General features: G+C 40.2%; 1 protein-coding gene across 17 annotated transcripts in view; it reads left to right on the top strand.

Moving 5' to 3' along the window:
• The window catches only part of Slc8a1 (solute carrier family 8 member A1), a 328,175-nt gene that overhangs the window by 270,422 nt on the left and 40,586 nt on the right, over positions 1 to 17,167 (top strand). The gene's annotated exons all lie outside the window — the stretch shown is intronic.

The following is a 17,167-nucleotide window of genomic DNA, read 5'->3' as shown; positions in this document are numbered from 1 at the left end:
TTTTGTCCGGAAGATCCCTGAAAGCAGCATACATTGGCCAAGTGAAGGTCAAAGGGAGAGGAAAGTCACAGGAGAACACTTGTGGTACCACTGTCTATACCCTTTACACTCTTTTCAGCAACATTTAATAAGTCCACATTTGCACCGGTTCTGTCCTAAAAATCAAAGCACAGTCTGTGTCTTCCTGTTTCACGAAAGTACAGAATCTCATTTAGGAATATCCTGCAAAATGGAGTGTTTTTGCAAAGGCAAGGAGTCAAAGACCCGAGAACATTAAATACAGAAAGTGTTCTCTTCCCCACATGGCCGCTGTCTGATTGTGTAAAGGCAGAGCCAAGTCCCTCCTCGGGATCCATCAAAGTAGCACTATCTTGCGATTCTTTTTATCCCTCTTTAGTTCTTTTGCTCCGCCTACACTGATTCTTTCTCCTTCAAGAACTGCACAGGTTTATCTTCTGTACAGCTAGTGAACAGAGCCAAGGTTTTCTACACAGTGATTCCCAAGCTGTAAAACACAGAAACAACGTCATTAGCAGTCAGGCCATGACTTCTATCACAACCTCCTCCTTCCAATCTGCTGTAGAATAATTTGACACATCTCCCAAGTGCTGTGGAAACAGAGGGAGATTAAAAAAAAAATGTAGCTGTTTATTATTAGTGCCGTTTATAACCATGCTGTGTTTTCTTGCCATTTAGTATAGAATGGGAATTTATGAGCACTAAATGGTAGATAATTACTTAGGGAGTGGATTTGGAATTTACAATTCAGCTGAAATTGGAGGAGGGGGAGACTCCTTCCTGATGGTTTATGTTTTATAAATCTAAGATTAGCATTAGAGGCATGAGTGTTCCTCTCTCTACACAGAAGAACTAAGCAGGCAAAACCACTGATGAAACTGATAGCAGGAAACATTAGACATGAACAAATCGTTCTATGAGCCTTTACATATCAGCACTGAAACATTAAAGACAGCATAACCATTTTGGTGAAGCATTTGTGATCCATTGTAGGCTTCATTGGTTGCAGATATGAGTGTTTAATGGTTGTGTGGCTAGCGTTCATTCTTCTGGGGCTGTCTTTGCTCTTGTAGAGGGGACAACAGCAAATACTCCTGCTCAAGAGGAGCTTATATTCCAGTACACCAGAGACAAATAACACAACAATTCAAGTGTTTGTCTGATGGCGAGCTTGTAATAAAGAACAATGGGGCTATGGAGAGAGACAGAAAGTATGCAGGGCCTGCTGTTATAGATGGATGGTGAATGTGATTCCATCAATAGATCTTTAAGGCCCACTCTGCTTTTCTAACAGTGGAGTGGTTCCATGTTGATCCTTTGGCATATTTTTGTAATTTCAGAGAGAATGACAAACACTTCATGACCAGCCTAAGCTAATGGCAAAGTGCAGTTTTAAACAGTGAATAGGATTGTACTGATGACAAGGCCAAAGTCATGCATTTGAGTGCTCAGAACAGGTGGCCAGAGAAACAAGTAAAAGATATTGATACTTCCTTCATTAAAGAAGATAGAAGTGAGCTTACAGACACTTTCATATATTGGGTTGAATTGCTCCTTTCAAAACTGCATGTAGTAGTTTTGGTTGTTAACTTTGCTATACAGAGGGAAGAATCTGGATAGTTTCAAAGGAGCGACTTAACTCCAGAAAGTAGCTTGATTCTTGTGTGTGTGTGTGTGTGTGTGTGTGTGTGTGTGTGTGTGTGTGTGCTTGCACTATTGTGCAAGCAAGTGGAGGGGGGGTGTGCACATGCACACGTATGTGTAGGCATAGGAAGATCATAGGTTCATGTCATGTCTAATGTCTTCCTTAATCATTCTCCATGTTATTTTTTGAAACGAGGACTCTCACTGAACCTGGAGCTTGCAGACTCAGCTAGACTAGCTGGCCAGAAATCCCCAGGGATCCTCCTGCCCCTGCCTCCAAGGCACTAGGATTACAAACACACTCCACTACTCTCAGCTTTTCACATGTGTGCTGTGAATGGAACTCAGATCCTCATGATTTTGAGACAATCATTTTGCCAGCTAAGCCATTTCTGCAACTCTTACTTTGACCTCTGATCTGACAAAAGTGACTTTATTATGCTATTTATTTACTGTACTTAAGAGAGATGTTTCAAATAAGGAAAATTGCTTTCTACCTCTGTCTCATGAACAGACTGGCCTTGTCAACTCTCCTGGTACCATGTCCTCTTTCCATAGCAAGTCTAACTCTAGCCCTCTTTTATGTGAAATTGAGGATTTCACCCAGGGTCTTGCATATGCTAAGCAAGCTCTCTACCACTGAGTCACACCCCCCTAACTTTTAAATAAGATTTTTTTTTTGAGTCAGGGTCTCAATACGTTGCAACCACCAGAGTAGAACTCACTCTTGTAGGCTGAAATTTCAATCCTTTTAAGTAGCTGGTATTACAGATAAGAGCCAACACACCCAGCTTCAAATATTTTGAAAAACACTTAATTGATGAACAGGCAAAATCTTTCAAGCATTACTATTTGTTTATATATGTATATGCGAGTACATGAATTATATATAGATGTGTGTATGTGTGTTATATCTGCTTATATAGATAGATAGATGTGTGTATGTTTCTAAATAATTGCTTAGAGACAGACACTACTTAGAAACTTGCCATTTTCTGAGTTAATTGACCTTATTTACAATTTTGAGATACAGAATATCCAAAAAATAAACACATCGTTTATAGGCACTAATTTACATTAAATTACATGAAAGACAGTTTAAAAACACAATGCCTGTCATTGTGATTGACTTTAAGTGCCTAAAGAATGTTAATATTCTTCGGTTGTTAAACAGACAATAAAAGTTGTAAAGCAGCATTTATTGAAGACAGACTTTCATTGGATTTTAAGATTTTATAGCTAAATACTTGAGAATCAGAAAGATTTGCCTTATTAAAAATATTAAACTGACTTTGAAGGGCTCTATGGAGAGTCGTTTTCCTAAGCAATTTTCTGTGCAAAATTGTATCTATGTAATCTTGCTAAACAAAAGTGATAATGTAAATGGAATTCTGCTTCTTTTTTGCACTAACTATATCCAGACTAGTCTCAAAGTAACTTGCTGGCAATTTTCTTCCTAGCTTTCTTGAACCACACAGCTCAATACTTGGACTTCCTATGACCATAATGCTACTGCTAACCAAGTTCTTGTAGCTCAGTATTTGAGGAGCTGAAGGATGTAAGAGACTGCAAAGTTTAGGAAGGGATTGAACAGTCATTTCCCAGCCATCCTCATTCTGATGCTTTTTGGGTAGAATAATAGAAGCAGTTCTGTGCAGCAGTATACAGCTGTCAAAACATTTCAAGGCAAGCCCAGTCCCACCAGGCACTTTGAAGATGTGTGCATATGTGCACATCTCAATGAAGCGACCTCTTGGTGCTTATCCAGTTTGAATTTTACCCCAATTCTTCCTTCTTCCAGTCCCCATCCCTGAGCAGCATAGGTGAGTTGACCTTAAGAATCACATGCCAGCCTGATGGAAAAGGAAGTAGGAGTGTCAGCGCATAAGACACTCATCAGCTGGGTAAAGGCCGCCAGGATGCTAATTTCATTTCCATACCTTCCATGTTTCTGCTCATCACTACGGCCTCCAGCCAGAGCAGGGTGAGGAATGGACAGTCAGGCCAGCCTTGCTACTAGATGAAAGTTTGTCTCCACCCTGGAAAAACTCCCTGAATGACTCGGCACACTGTTTTACCTCCACAGTTCAGTTCCCTCAGATGTACAGTAGAGGAAAACATGCCTCATCTGTGAAGTTGCCGTGTTAGTCAAGACAATGCATGTTCTGGGCCATCCATATATTTGGTATCAAAATTCCTGTGTAGTAGGGAAATAATATATATTGAAGATTCTGCAAGGAAAAAGTAATCAAAATTTGTACAAATGGAGTTATTTCAACTTAATTGCTGAAATAGCTAGGTGTCTGGCAGCACATCGATTGATCTTTTGGTTTCATGGTGAGCACTGCACATGCTGTTTTATACATGATATTGAGATTCAGAAAAACACTGTAACTGCCGAAGAAGCAACGCTGGTAAGGGACAGTGCTGGGTATAGGTCAGCCGAGGATTCATATTGAAATATGAACACAGTGCCCGAGGCTTGAGTGCACCACACAAATGTATAAATGTGCCTATACAAGCATATGGAACCTGTGTATAAATGCAGATGTACAGTCAAACACACATAATACAGAAACCCAAATACCAACACACACAAACATGCACACACACACACACCCACACACGCATACACACGTACACAGACACACAAAGGCACAGGCATACAGACAAAGCACACGCATACAGTGATGCATATGCCTCCCATGTCACTGCTGATTTGGTTATTTGAACCACAGCTTGCAATACAAAGTATTTGCCTCAATTCCTGTTCTCTCTTTACAGTCTAGCTCATAGTTCCTTGGGGAGGATGTTTGTCAATTCCCATAAGAATGAAGGGAAGAGTTTGTTTTCCTACTTACATCCATGGACTCTCTGCTGCCTGGCAACTTGTAACTTTTTTGAAAGAAGGATTACACATTAGCCTTTCTTTTACATAATAATTTAAATATCTGAAAGTAAATTTTTTCTGAAATCGTTTTACGTTTTATATAACTTGTGCCTGACATAGTATCTATTGTCATCTCCACAAAGAAAATAACTCCCAGAAATGATCAAAAAGAAAAGGCTCCTTGCTGTCTATGTTCTGCCTCTTGGCGTAACCTTGACCAAGTGTTTTATGATTCAAAATGTGAACTTCATCATTAGAAACTGAGATGGTAAGACCAGGCAAGCACTAAGGTAGCATCCCACACTGACATTTGGAAGGTCAATTAGCAACCTAGCAATTAGGAGTCCTACAGGACTCCTTACAGCACAGTGTTTCCCGGCCCATCTGATTTAGGGCAATGGAAGCGAGACCTGCCCACCTAAACTGCCGAAATTAAATGTTCAGAGCAATAGCAGCATATACTCCACATATCTTTTCCAGTATGGAATGATGAGGGGATAGTCCTGTTTAGCCTCAAAGAAAATCAACTGAGAGGCTGAGGATACTAACATGCCTAATTTTCATCATGTTTCATAACCAGAGCTCCCCAGTGCCAGTGGAAACTTCACAGTACATAAGAAGGCATTCAACATGAGACCAGTCTGGTGCAAGTATCTGCCCTGCCCTGCTCAGTACAGGTGATGGCAGATTACACTCAAGATCATGTTCTCAGGAGCCAACCACAAGGACATGGGACTGGCTCAGTTCAGGGAATGTTGCTGTTTTCTGGATTTTTCTGTCCATGCATCCTGGGAGGATTAGTGAGGATTCTCGATAAAAAAAGAAATACTTAATTTCAAAAACTGCCAATTCAGTGGTGCCCCCAGATAGTAATTCACTTAAATAGTTGTCCTGAAGACTGATCCACTTCAAAGTCTTGAATAATAAAAATAGAACCCCAGATGAGTTTCAAGGGATTGTCAAGAAGTCTGGTCTGAGCAGAGCTCTTTCCAACATCATCTCTCTTACTGAACACAACTGTGAGGAAATTTTCATTATTTAATGTCAACACTGGGTAACCTGAAACTCCCATTTATGCAACTAAAAGCAATCCTGCTTGATCAGGTTTGACATAGCCTCACTGGGACAATACAACTAGAAAAGAGGATTGTAAACTCTCATTTTGAATTGTTTCTTGTGCGTGGCAAATATTCTTAAGTTTCCTTTGTCTAAAATCATGAGCCAGCAGAGAGAGGTTCACACAAGCTAGTGTCATGAGAAAAGGAAGGAACAATTTTCTACCTTTAAGAAAGATGGAGCCTCATCTTTATAAATCTCTAAAGCCAGCAAGCTTTGAGCTTGGCCCTACATGCCTGTCCTTTAGTCAGAAGTCAAACAAAGTAATGTGGGAAAGGGGGGTACAGTAGTGAGTCTTTGAGTCTCAGATGCAGGATTGTGAAGTTGGGGCTTTGGAAATGAATGTGCAAGCCCGAGACAGGTAGAGGGGGACCAGAAAGAAAAGACAGTCTTCAAAAGCAAGTAAGATCAATCACTGAATTTCTTAGAGAATCTAGGCTTGATCCCATCCTAAGGAACCAAGGGTACTTTCAAAGGAGTTCTGTGATTGGAATTGTATTACAGCTGTTTGAGAAGTGATGTTGGGTCTTCTAAACTAAAATAAGAATCATCGATGCTCAGCCTCTCCTCTAATCTCTTGGTCTTTCCCTATGATGTAAGTCATTCTCTGGGTGGATTCTTCATGCCTAGAGTGACTTGCAAGCTTGAGAAGGGTTGTAAAGGTTGAATTGCAATTGCTTGAAATGGAGAATGACTTAACACTGCAGCCATCCCACTGAGCTCTCAGTCCTTTCAGTGCATAGCTAAGGCACATTCTTGGTGATTGAAAGTATATATGAGTCATTTAGTTTTTAAATTTTATTTACTGAGATCTTTAGCTTCTTTGATAACTTGAGCTCAGATTGTCAAAGAACCACCAGAGCTAGTTGTGCAGCTCTAGATCAGTCTCATAGCCTTCCTTACCCATACACTGAGAGGACAAGAACAGACAGTCTTGTGTGTCTGAGACACAGATACACTAAAGGAAGAATGTGGAAATGCTAAGCATCCCATCGGGATCCTTCATTCTTGGTAGTGGTGACAACTTGCATAGTTCTGCTACTTGAAATTTAGGATTCTAAGTTTAATCAAGAAGAGCTATCTGCCTTAGAGTACATGTTATATAAACTATGTAGCTGCATTTGATCAAAGCTCACTAAAGGCATCAAATTTGCTTGTTCTGATCTAGGGGAGAAAATATCATATGAATATTTATATGTAGACTCTAACACACATGCTGTACTTCAAAAACATTTTAAGATATATGTAACCCTATATTTTTAAAAAAATTCAAATATACCAGACATAGTAGCTCACACCTTGAATCCCAGCACTTAAGAGGCGGAGACAGGCAGATTGCTGTGAGTTTGAGGCCAGCCTGGTCTACGTAGCTAGTTCCAGGGCAGCCAGTGCTACATAGTGAGACTGTCTCAAGAAAAACTAAACAGCTCCAAATATACATGGCAGGTACATGTACATGCACTTGTGTAAAATATACTCTTCTGTGTATATGCAAACTCATGTTTAAAATGCCACTTTTGTCAGTGTTGTTGGTAGAAGTTTATTGTCATTTAGCTGATGATTATGAACCTAAATGAGAAAGAGGAAAAGCAGAGAATGTGTAAGCCAGGGAGGAGAACAGGTTCCAGAGACAAAACTATTCTGGGGAGTTATTCTAGGGCCACACCAGTAGGAAGGCTCTAGACTATCAGTTTAAAATGTAAGTGGTATCAGGATAAAATGTAGAACAGGTACCTCCACCTCACTTCAGGACAAGCAGGCAGGCCAGCCCCACAACGTGGAGGAGCAGAGGGTGGGAAGAAAGGCAGTTACCTTCCGGCCCCAAGATATGTGGTAGCTGATTGTTCTGAAAAGAATATTGGCTTATTGGGCTGTTTTTCTCTTAAATTTCTTATTACAAAAATCTTGAGGAAAATACTGTATTGAAGGACTCTTATTTGTAAACCTGAAGCCACATCTCTAATGCAACTCTTGTCTGGAGAGGCATCAGCTCAACTCTGCCAACAATGCTCCATCATTGGATCCCTTCCCTCTTTTTTTGGCTTCGGTTGCTGCAATGTGAAGACAGTTTTAGTTGTTGCTTACCAATCAGTGCTCAGAGATGGGGGCCTTTTTCATCCCCAACATCCCCAAGTGGGAGCCTTTATACAGTGTTTTCAGTCTGGGGGGGCATTTAAACATAATCCAAAGAATCAAAAAGCAGAATCATCGAGAAACAAAAAAAACAAACATCACACCCCCCTACACACACACACACACACACACACACACACACACACACACACACACATACACACACTCCCTGAGGTGGCAAAAAGTCACATAAAAGCACCGTGCTACAGTGCCACACTAATTCTTGCTGTTCACAGCCTACCCTCTTGATAAAGACCTTGTTGTCCCAGCCCCTGCAATGAAAAGACATTGCCTGAATTAGCTTTGACACACACTCCCTACCCCATGCCTCTCTCCTGCCTTGTCTTTGTTTGGTTATTTCTGGCTGAGTGTTGTTCTTATGTCTGGTTAGAATTTAGATCTGAATCCTGGCACAGAGCTGGAATGGAGCTTATTGATCACCTATTGCAGTTTTCCACTTTTCATTTTCTTTTTTATTCTCATAATTGAAGACTTGAGACCAGAGAGACGAAGAGTTTCCTCTGAAGTAGCACAGAGCAGACTTTAGAACTCCAGGCTCTTGCTCCCCACCCAGGAGTGTTCCCGGTTTTCCTGTTGGAGTTGTGGAATGCTGCCTTAGTCCTCAAACATTCTGTCTGCCCCTGGTGCTACCTAAATACATGTGGAATTCCAGTGCTGTGATGTTTCCAGGCTACACAGTGACTTAGCATTGTAGGATGAGTGTATAGGATGGTGAATAGTCATCTCCTATTGAAACAGCCTCACAGCCGCCCTGCATAGCAGGAACCCCTGAGCCCATTTAACAACGTGGGAAAACAGAAGTTGGATTTGTACCCTGACCAAGGGACTCTGATTCCAAGGTCAACCTTCTTTCCAGCTTGTTCTCTTGTGCTTCCAGGAGTTCGATGCCTGCAGGCCACTTCTTGCTGTGCACAGGCACAGCTGTCTCTCCTGTGTGGAATGCTTTCCCTCCATGCATGGCTATTTCTCCTCAGTAAGGTCCAGCATACAGGTCACCTCCTCAGAAAGGTTTCTCAACCATTCAAGCATCTTTATTATATTACCTTACTTCATTGTTTCCACAGATTGCATCAACACCTGAAATTAGCATGCTTGTTCCTTTATTTTGATTGCTTCTTATTTCCCCTTACCAGAATGAAAGTTCCATGAGATCTGCGGTTTTATTTGTCTACATGTCCAATGCATAGAACTGTGCCTGAACCATAAATTATTAATAAATGTTATCTGAGTCATGAATAATGCTAATAAAGTCACTTTACCACTCCATTCCATTTGGAGATTTACTAGAGATCCAGGTGAGAGATTCAGCCTGGTCTGTGGTATAAATACTGACCTTAAATGTGTTTAGAGTATACATTCATGAACTTAGAATTTGTGTCATGCCTTGAGCAAATAAGGAAAACAGGACACAGACAACCATAGGAACAGAGATATACAAGATAGTGTATATTCAAGAAAAGGATCACAACAATATGATGCTGGATTGCTTTTATTTATAAGAGAATAAAAGGCCACAGCAAACAGACATTGTCAACGCCCAACCTGACCTCTAAACTGTTTATGAACCATAAAGAGGAATAGGTACTTTCTGAATTCTACTAATGAGCCCTAATACTACTAATAATAATCTCATTTCAAACTGTTTACTGTATATAGAATACCTATAAAATCTATTAAAAGCAGTCTCAGGTCTGCAAGGTGGCTTAGCTGGTAGGTACATTTGCTGCCAAGTCTGACAACTGAGTTTCATCCCAGGTCCCACTTGTGGAAAGAGAGCAAGCACTCCAGCAGGTTGTTGTCTGACTGCCTCATGTGTGCCCCCCGCCACTAAATAAAAGAATAAATGCTTTAAAAAAATCTCATTTGCTTTTTCAACAGTACAAAAGGAAAAGCTAATTGTGCCTATGCCCCTTTGCACAAAGGAGAAGCTGAGGTAAAAGGGACTCTGTGAGGTGTCCAAGTAAATCCTGGGAAGTTCTTTGTTGTCAGAGGAGGGCCTTATTTACTGAGAGCTCATTGAAAATCACAGCAGAGAGCAGGAAGTAGGAACAAGCAGATGAAGGGTACCCAGAGAAATCGCAATCACTTCATATTGTGCAAACCAAGACCATGATTAGAATCTTAGCTACTCCCTTGCAGCACCACTTTGTCAGCAAAGACACTCATGTAACTCTAAGATCAGAAAGAAGTCCCGGGGACTGGGGAGATGGCTCAGCAGTTAAGAGCACTGATTGCTCTTGCAGAGGACCTGGGTTCAATCCCAGCACCAATATGGTGGCTAACAACCATCTGTAACTCCAGTTTCAGGGGAATCTGATGCTCTCTTCTGACCTCCACAGGCATTGTATGACACAAGTGCACTTGCATACATGCAGGTAACACAGGTATACACATAAAAATAAAAATAATAAATGTTTTTTAAGAAAAAGAAGTCCCTTCAGGTGGTTTTGAGATCAAGAAAATACCTGTAGGAAGGTTGTCGTCACTGAAGGGCAGGAGTTTTTCCTGCCTGCTGCCCAGAGAGAATGGTTTTTGACACCAAAACAAAGAGAATCTCACTTCCCCACAGAATTGTATGAACCATTAACCTATCAGAATCCTTAAGAAGAATGAAGTGGAGCCAGCCATTTTTCAAGAAGAGCAATACAACATTTTGGATATCATATACAGGGTTAATTTAATGATGACAGTTATTTCCCAATTATACTTTCCACAAAATATTAACAAGGAGTTGAAATTGTATCTGAATGAATTTTAGCTGTATGAAAGATTGAGATTTTTTTTCTATATGGACACATTTTTTCTATATGAATCTAGTCATGATGGCAGAAGAGAACTCATAAGCAAGTCACTTGCTCTTTGGAGCCTTCAATATTTCACCTCTAAAATGGAGAAAATACTATGTTCTTCCCAAGTTCCTGGAAAGGCAAAGGGTGGGATATGGGCATTTAGCCATATACATGAACATACATGCCCAGGAAGGCAGCCTGCACCCACAGCTTACTGCAGCCACGCCTTACAGGCTCCAGGCCGTCTTCCTGCTCCCCTGAATGAGGGGCTATGGGTACATAGCTAACCTTTATATAAATTTTAACATTTTCCCAGTTTCTAGAATTGGCAAGTGTGTTGAAAATAACAGTTTTATGAGTGCCCAAACAGTTCCTCCAAGGCTCAGCCTCTCACACCACAGGAGGCTAATTTAGACACAGCTGCTGATATTTACAAAGTGTTAATGGAACCCCTAGGCCAGTCTTAGAACTTGAGCCCACAACTATCCTCTATACCTAAACCATCAAAATCAGCAGGAATATACACAATGGGTTAGAATATTATTCAGTTTTTTAAAAAACCAAATAATGAGATTTGCAGGTAAATGGATGGAACTGGAAACAACCATTCCAAGTGAAGTAACACAGACCCAAGAAGACAAACACCACATGCTCTCTATTAGCTGAATGCTACCTTTGAAACCTTAGATAGGCATGCTTCAATTTCAAAATTCAGAGAAGTCGGGATACTAATAAACTACCATGTGGGAGGGGGTTTCCTGGAACGGTGGTAGAATTCAGTGACATAAAGAGGCAAAGGGGAATAATGGTAGGAAGGGTTAAATGGGGTAGGGAATGGAAGGCAAATGGATGGAGCATAGGGAGGGAAAACTATCACTAAAGACCTTTGGAAAAAGCCATATGGAAATCTACCATGTGCTTATGGAAGCTTCTAAAAATATCCACATACACATTATAAAAAGAGACGAAAAAGAGTTACCTTATAACAGGGGGACAATGCTCCTACTAGATATCATAGGCTAGCAAAGTAAAACGCTGATGCCAGGAATGAACTCCCTCTTTTGAAGCTGTTGATCAGGGGTCCCAACACTGGCCATTGCTGCTGCTCTTGGTTACCTACCAGAACTTGACAGTAAGACCCTACTGCTGAAGACACTACACACATGAGCTTTAGAACAAACAAGGAGACACATCAAGCTGGTGCTGACTTCAAAGCCTCAGATCTGCTGGCTAGCTTTCATAGTGCTAAACGTGCTCTGCATGCTACTAAAAGAGAAAATTAATCACCAGCCTTACCTAGTTGTGAATCCTGAGGGCTATGACAACAAGTGGCCAAGCAAGATATGTCCACCAGTGCAATAGTGCCACAAACATTATGGGAGTAACCGACCACTTTCTAATTGGATTTAAGGCCCACATCATAAGATGGAGCCCATACCTGACACTGTTATTAGGTCTAGGAGCCAGAGGATAGACGGGTCACAGAACGTAGTGGAGAGCCTAAAACTATTTCTTCTCCCAAATAGATATAGTATTAAACTTATTCTTAATGATTTATTGTTATACACATAGATCAATGCATCTCTCAACTCTCAGTAGAGAAGTTTCCTTATGCAACAGATGATGATTGACCCAGAAACCCACAAGTGGCCAACATGCAGAGATGAGGAGGGTACAGGCTGCTTATCTGTGAATAGTCCACCTATATCAAACTTCTACCACCTAGGGCTCAGGGATCATGAGGGAAGAGGGGACAAAAAGATTTTAAGAGCCAGAGGTAGGTGTCCACATGGAAACAGAGTTTTCCAGGCAGCTGATCAGTGACTCATATGAACTCACAGCAATGGTGATAGCGTGAACAAGTCCCATGTAAGATCAAACCAGACAAAATCCTAGCATAGAAGTGGGAAAGTGGGTAAGAAACTCCAAACCTACCTGGCAGGAACTACTGGAAACCAATGATGGCTGGAAGAGAGAGATAACAGCCGTTTTTAAGGCTGTGACTCTTGGTAGGTTAATCAGGCTCCAGTGGACGCACCAATACTAAAGGACATTTGGGGACACCAATTAGACTCTATAGACCCTAACATATATGTATATACACTTATATAGTAGAGTACATTAAATTGGACAGGGGGCATAAGGGGAGGTGTGGATAGGGGAGGGGATCTAAATAGGATCAAAATACATTGTATGAAAATCGCAAAAATTCAATAGAAAAAGGGGGAGGACAAATCATCAGGAGGCAGCTGTATTTGCTTTGTGTAGGGTCTTCTTGTCAAAGACTTATTTTTAAATGTTCAAGGCTGTAGGAAATGGGTTTCTGTTGCAGGAACCTGGAATTCATTCAGTCGTGCAATTAGTAAAGGATTAGAGAACATTGAATTTCAAGATTCTTGCTCTGATATAGTTATTTTGAAAAACCAAGCAATAGGTAAAAACGTGTGACAAAGTCAAGTATAATCCTATAGGAGGAAGAGAGAGAGAGAGAGAGAGAGAGAGAGAGAGAGAGAGAGAGGAGAAAGTCCATGTTCAGCTTTCAACAGTTTAACTTTGTTAATAATCAGACTTAATGGAACTGGAACTGGATGTGTTTTTCATTTTGATAGTGGCTACATACACTGCTGAGAACTATTTCTGTCACATTAAATATTTCTTCTGCTGGTTAGCCATCCTAACAAGATCCATACAGACCTAAGCTGGCATGCATTCTGATCTTCATGAGATATTTCTCCTTAGAGATACATTTGTTTCAAGCCAGGTTGAAATTTGCATGATAAGAGTTACTGTCTCTACTGTCTCAGGTTCCTTTCCAATATTGTCACATATCACCTGGCCTCTAAACCCCTAAGAATAGGCACTGATCTCATGGAGAAGAATGGCCCACGGCCATTTGTGGCTTGAAAGTAAGTTGTGAGGATGATTAGAAGGACTTACATAGTGTCTTCTCTACCTGAGCTCAGACCCACAGTTCAAGTTTTAAATACTACTGCAATCTAGAACTCAAATTAAATACACAATGATATTGATATACAGTGAATTCTTTGAACAAGTAAGGTGAAAACCAGAAAGCACTAGAATCCAGTAACTGCAGAGTCCAGACATAGGGTCACCATGCCAATTCTGAGCCCATTGGCTAGAGAAGAAAAGATCCCCCAGTATACCAGCTGGGCCTCTCTTTTCTTTGGCATGGCAGGGCTCAGGTATCAAGAGCTGAGATCAACGGTGAGGTTCATACTCTCCACTTCAGTGCACCTTTTATTTCACCATTCAAATATATTTTTAGAGATGGTTTCAAGAGGGGAAGTTCATTTTTATTTGTCTACTTTTTAAAGTTTTCAGACAAGTGTGTATGGTATTATGGGCATACCTCCATATCATGCATCTCTCATTTCTTACTCCTCCCTTCTCCTATTCAGTCCCGTTTGTTCCCCTAGACAGTTTCAGCTCTATGTTCATGACATATACCATTTTATGCATACATATAAAATACATACAAATATATAAAAATATATAAAATACAGGAACCACAAATGACAGAAAACATACAATATTTGTCTTTCTGAAACTGGATTAATTCACATAATATGATTATCTTCAATTGCACCATTTTCCTGTAAACAATATAACTTCATTCTTCTTAATGGCTGAAAATATTTCCACAGCACATTTCTTCATCCATTCCTCCGTTGTTGAATACTTAGGCAGACTCCATAATCTAGCTATCATGAATAGTGCTGCAATGCAAGACGGTATGTTCTCGGGGGAAAGAAACTGATATGATCCCAATATACAGAGTTGTTTTAGTAACAAAGTTTGGCATGGACTGAAACAAACAGTAAGTAACTATTTCTCTGAACCAGCCGAAGAAAAATAGACAATACAGTTTGCATATTTATATTCCAAGAAATCAGCCATAGTGTTGGAGACCTAGCAAGGCCTTGAAGCAATGAGTTATAGTTGTATCTCATAGAGATATGAGCTTGGCACTTGACAATAGATGATGCCTCAGAAACTCACTGTATGCTTTAATGGAAGTAAATTATTCAGCATAAGAATGTTAAAAGACCATCCCACCACAGCCAGGTTAGGTGCTTTTTAGAAGTCCATCCATCTCCAAGCACTATATTTTAAATAATAAAGATATGGCTTGCTTAGATGATGCTCAGAGGAGAAGGACCAGCATGACACGGAGCTTAGATCGAAGGTGACACTAAAGCAGGCAGTGTAAATGCCTAAAGAAGGGTCATGTGGTGAGGATTAGATTTATTGTTTATTGGTTAGGCATGGAACCTGGACAGATGAGTGAGACCCAGTCACCTGAGCTGACTGCCAGACCAAAACTTAGATTGAGAGACTATGAATCCCTTCATGTAGCTGACTCTTAGGGTGTGGCACAGGTGTCTGTTTGGGAAGAATGATTTTAGAGGAGTTCACATTAAACAGCAGGTTCAACCACACCAGATTCAAACCCCCTACTAAAGCTTAAGTTTAGATATTTTCTAAAACTCACTTGTTCCAATGACAGAAACAAATGCCTACAGTTGTGTGTATGCTTTAGCAGCTCGCACATCTAGAAGTTTGAGCAAATTGTATTTTAAGACATTTTTGATAAGGAAGTATCTTTCTGGGTTTGCTCAAAAGAAAAATTACTGGCATTATCTCCTTTCCCTTGGAGAGCGTGTACACAGTTCTCACTGAGCAGGCTGTAGGAAAACATTGATCATTCTCCAAAACCCAGAACAGGAGGTGAATCCTTGTTTGGGAATAATTCTGTGGATAACTAACTTAGTGACACATAGAAATCATTGAGGCCAAGAAGAAATGGTCATTATTCTTAATAGAAATAATTTATAAATGAACAGCAGGGAAAAAGGAAAGAAAAATAAGTTTTAGATCAACATGGGAACAAGACAGTAAAAAGCATTGAGCTTAACTCAAGCATTATGTATTAAACACCAGAGAGAGATACACAGGTACAAGAAAGTAAAGGAACCAAAACTCATCTATTGAATTACAGATCTCAGTTTGTTTGTTTGTTTGTTTGTTTTCTTAAAGATGAGAAAAGGTGAATTAGCTGATTACCTGACTGCTACATTTTAATTTTTCTTTTTATGTCTTATGGTTCTCTCAGAACCCTTGAAAGCAAAGGGAACTCAAAACACAGAAAAAGAGTGGAATTAGATTTTTAATTTCTATGTGTTAAGTTGTAAAAGGAAAAAACAAGAGTGACGGGGAAGAAAATCTACTTAATACCTGGAAAGATCTGAAAAATAATCAGACACTCAGATTCACACAGTATATATCCCAAAAGAATGGTGATCTTGTAAAGCAGTTTCCTAAACTCTACAATGGGCAGTTTGATTCAGGCCAGTGTGGTTCCGGACCAGGACTCTCATGCCCTCCTTATCCTGTCTCCCTGTTCAGGTGGTCCCCACAGGCTTAAAGAAGTGCAGACTCTGAAATAATAATAATTATTATTATTATCGTTATGTCTAGAAAATATTGGTATTCAAATAGTACTGATGGTCCATCAATATTTCCACACTCCTAGAAATATCAGTATGTGATAGATGCTAAACTTGTCAACTTGCTTCAGTGAGACATCACACAGGAAAATGTTGCCTTGGGCTGTTAGATCAAATGTCGACTTCGCAACTCACCCCACTGAGTGATTATGTTTAAAAATGTCCTAAACGTCCTAAACTGCAGGTTTTTCCTATGTATAAGATTAATGCTGCCTACCTTAAAGGGTTAAGGTAAGGATGATAGAAGGTCAGAATAGCAAAGAATTTTGCTTAGTGCCTGTCACTTGTCAGGCATCATGTTCCTACCCTTGCTTCTTCCTTTCCTTCAAAATAAAGCAGCTCAGGGAAACTGCAGTAACAATGGCTCCTTCAAACAGAATATAGATCAGTGGCATCAGGATGCTGGGGCAGGATTGATTTACTGCCTTCCTGCTAGCAATTAATAATACTGACCTGTAGCAGATCTGTCTGTGAAGGGGTTTATGGTTTTACAAAGGACATAGACCTTCCCTCTTCTGATCTTCAAAACAGCTCTGTGATGTGGCAGTTAGCAAACTCATTTGACAGAGGAGGATCTGAGGCTCAGGAAATTTTAGTGTCTTCTCCAAACAAGCTATAAGAAATAAAAATTGGTGTTTAAGACTTCTGACTCAAGTGTCTATGACATTTCAGCTGCTTCTTTTTCTGGTTCCCAAACCACTCTTTGAGGCCAGTCTAGGGAGGGATGTCAACAAACACCTGTTTACTTTAGAAGGTAAGTGATCTGCTGGTGCCAACCCAGGCTTACCTTCTGTGGTCCATTGAGCTGATCATGTCCTTGTTCTGGTGCTCCCAAGCAGCAACAATGCATGTTATTACATCAGGAGTTGAAGTGAAGCCTTCTCCCCTATCTGTACTTCTAATGGTTTGGCTATTTTATAGTTATATTTAGGAAGTCCAACATGTATCAGGGAAACCATTTCTAAGGTTATGGAAGGGATTAATGGAACAGAGCTTGTTTATTTTTCCATTAGTAGAATCCATAAATC

This window comes from Nannospalax galili, unplaced genomic scaffold (genome assembly GCF_000622305.1).
Source record: "Nannospalax galili isolate Female #2095 unplaced genomic scaffold, S.galili_v1.0 scaffold257, whole genome shotgun sequence".
Classification (NCBI taxonomy): domain Eukaryota; kingdom Metazoa; phylum Chordata; class Mammalia; order Rodentia; family Spalacidae; genus Nannospalax; species Nannospalax galili.
This window is presented reverse-complemented; position numbering and strand designations above follow the sequence as displayed.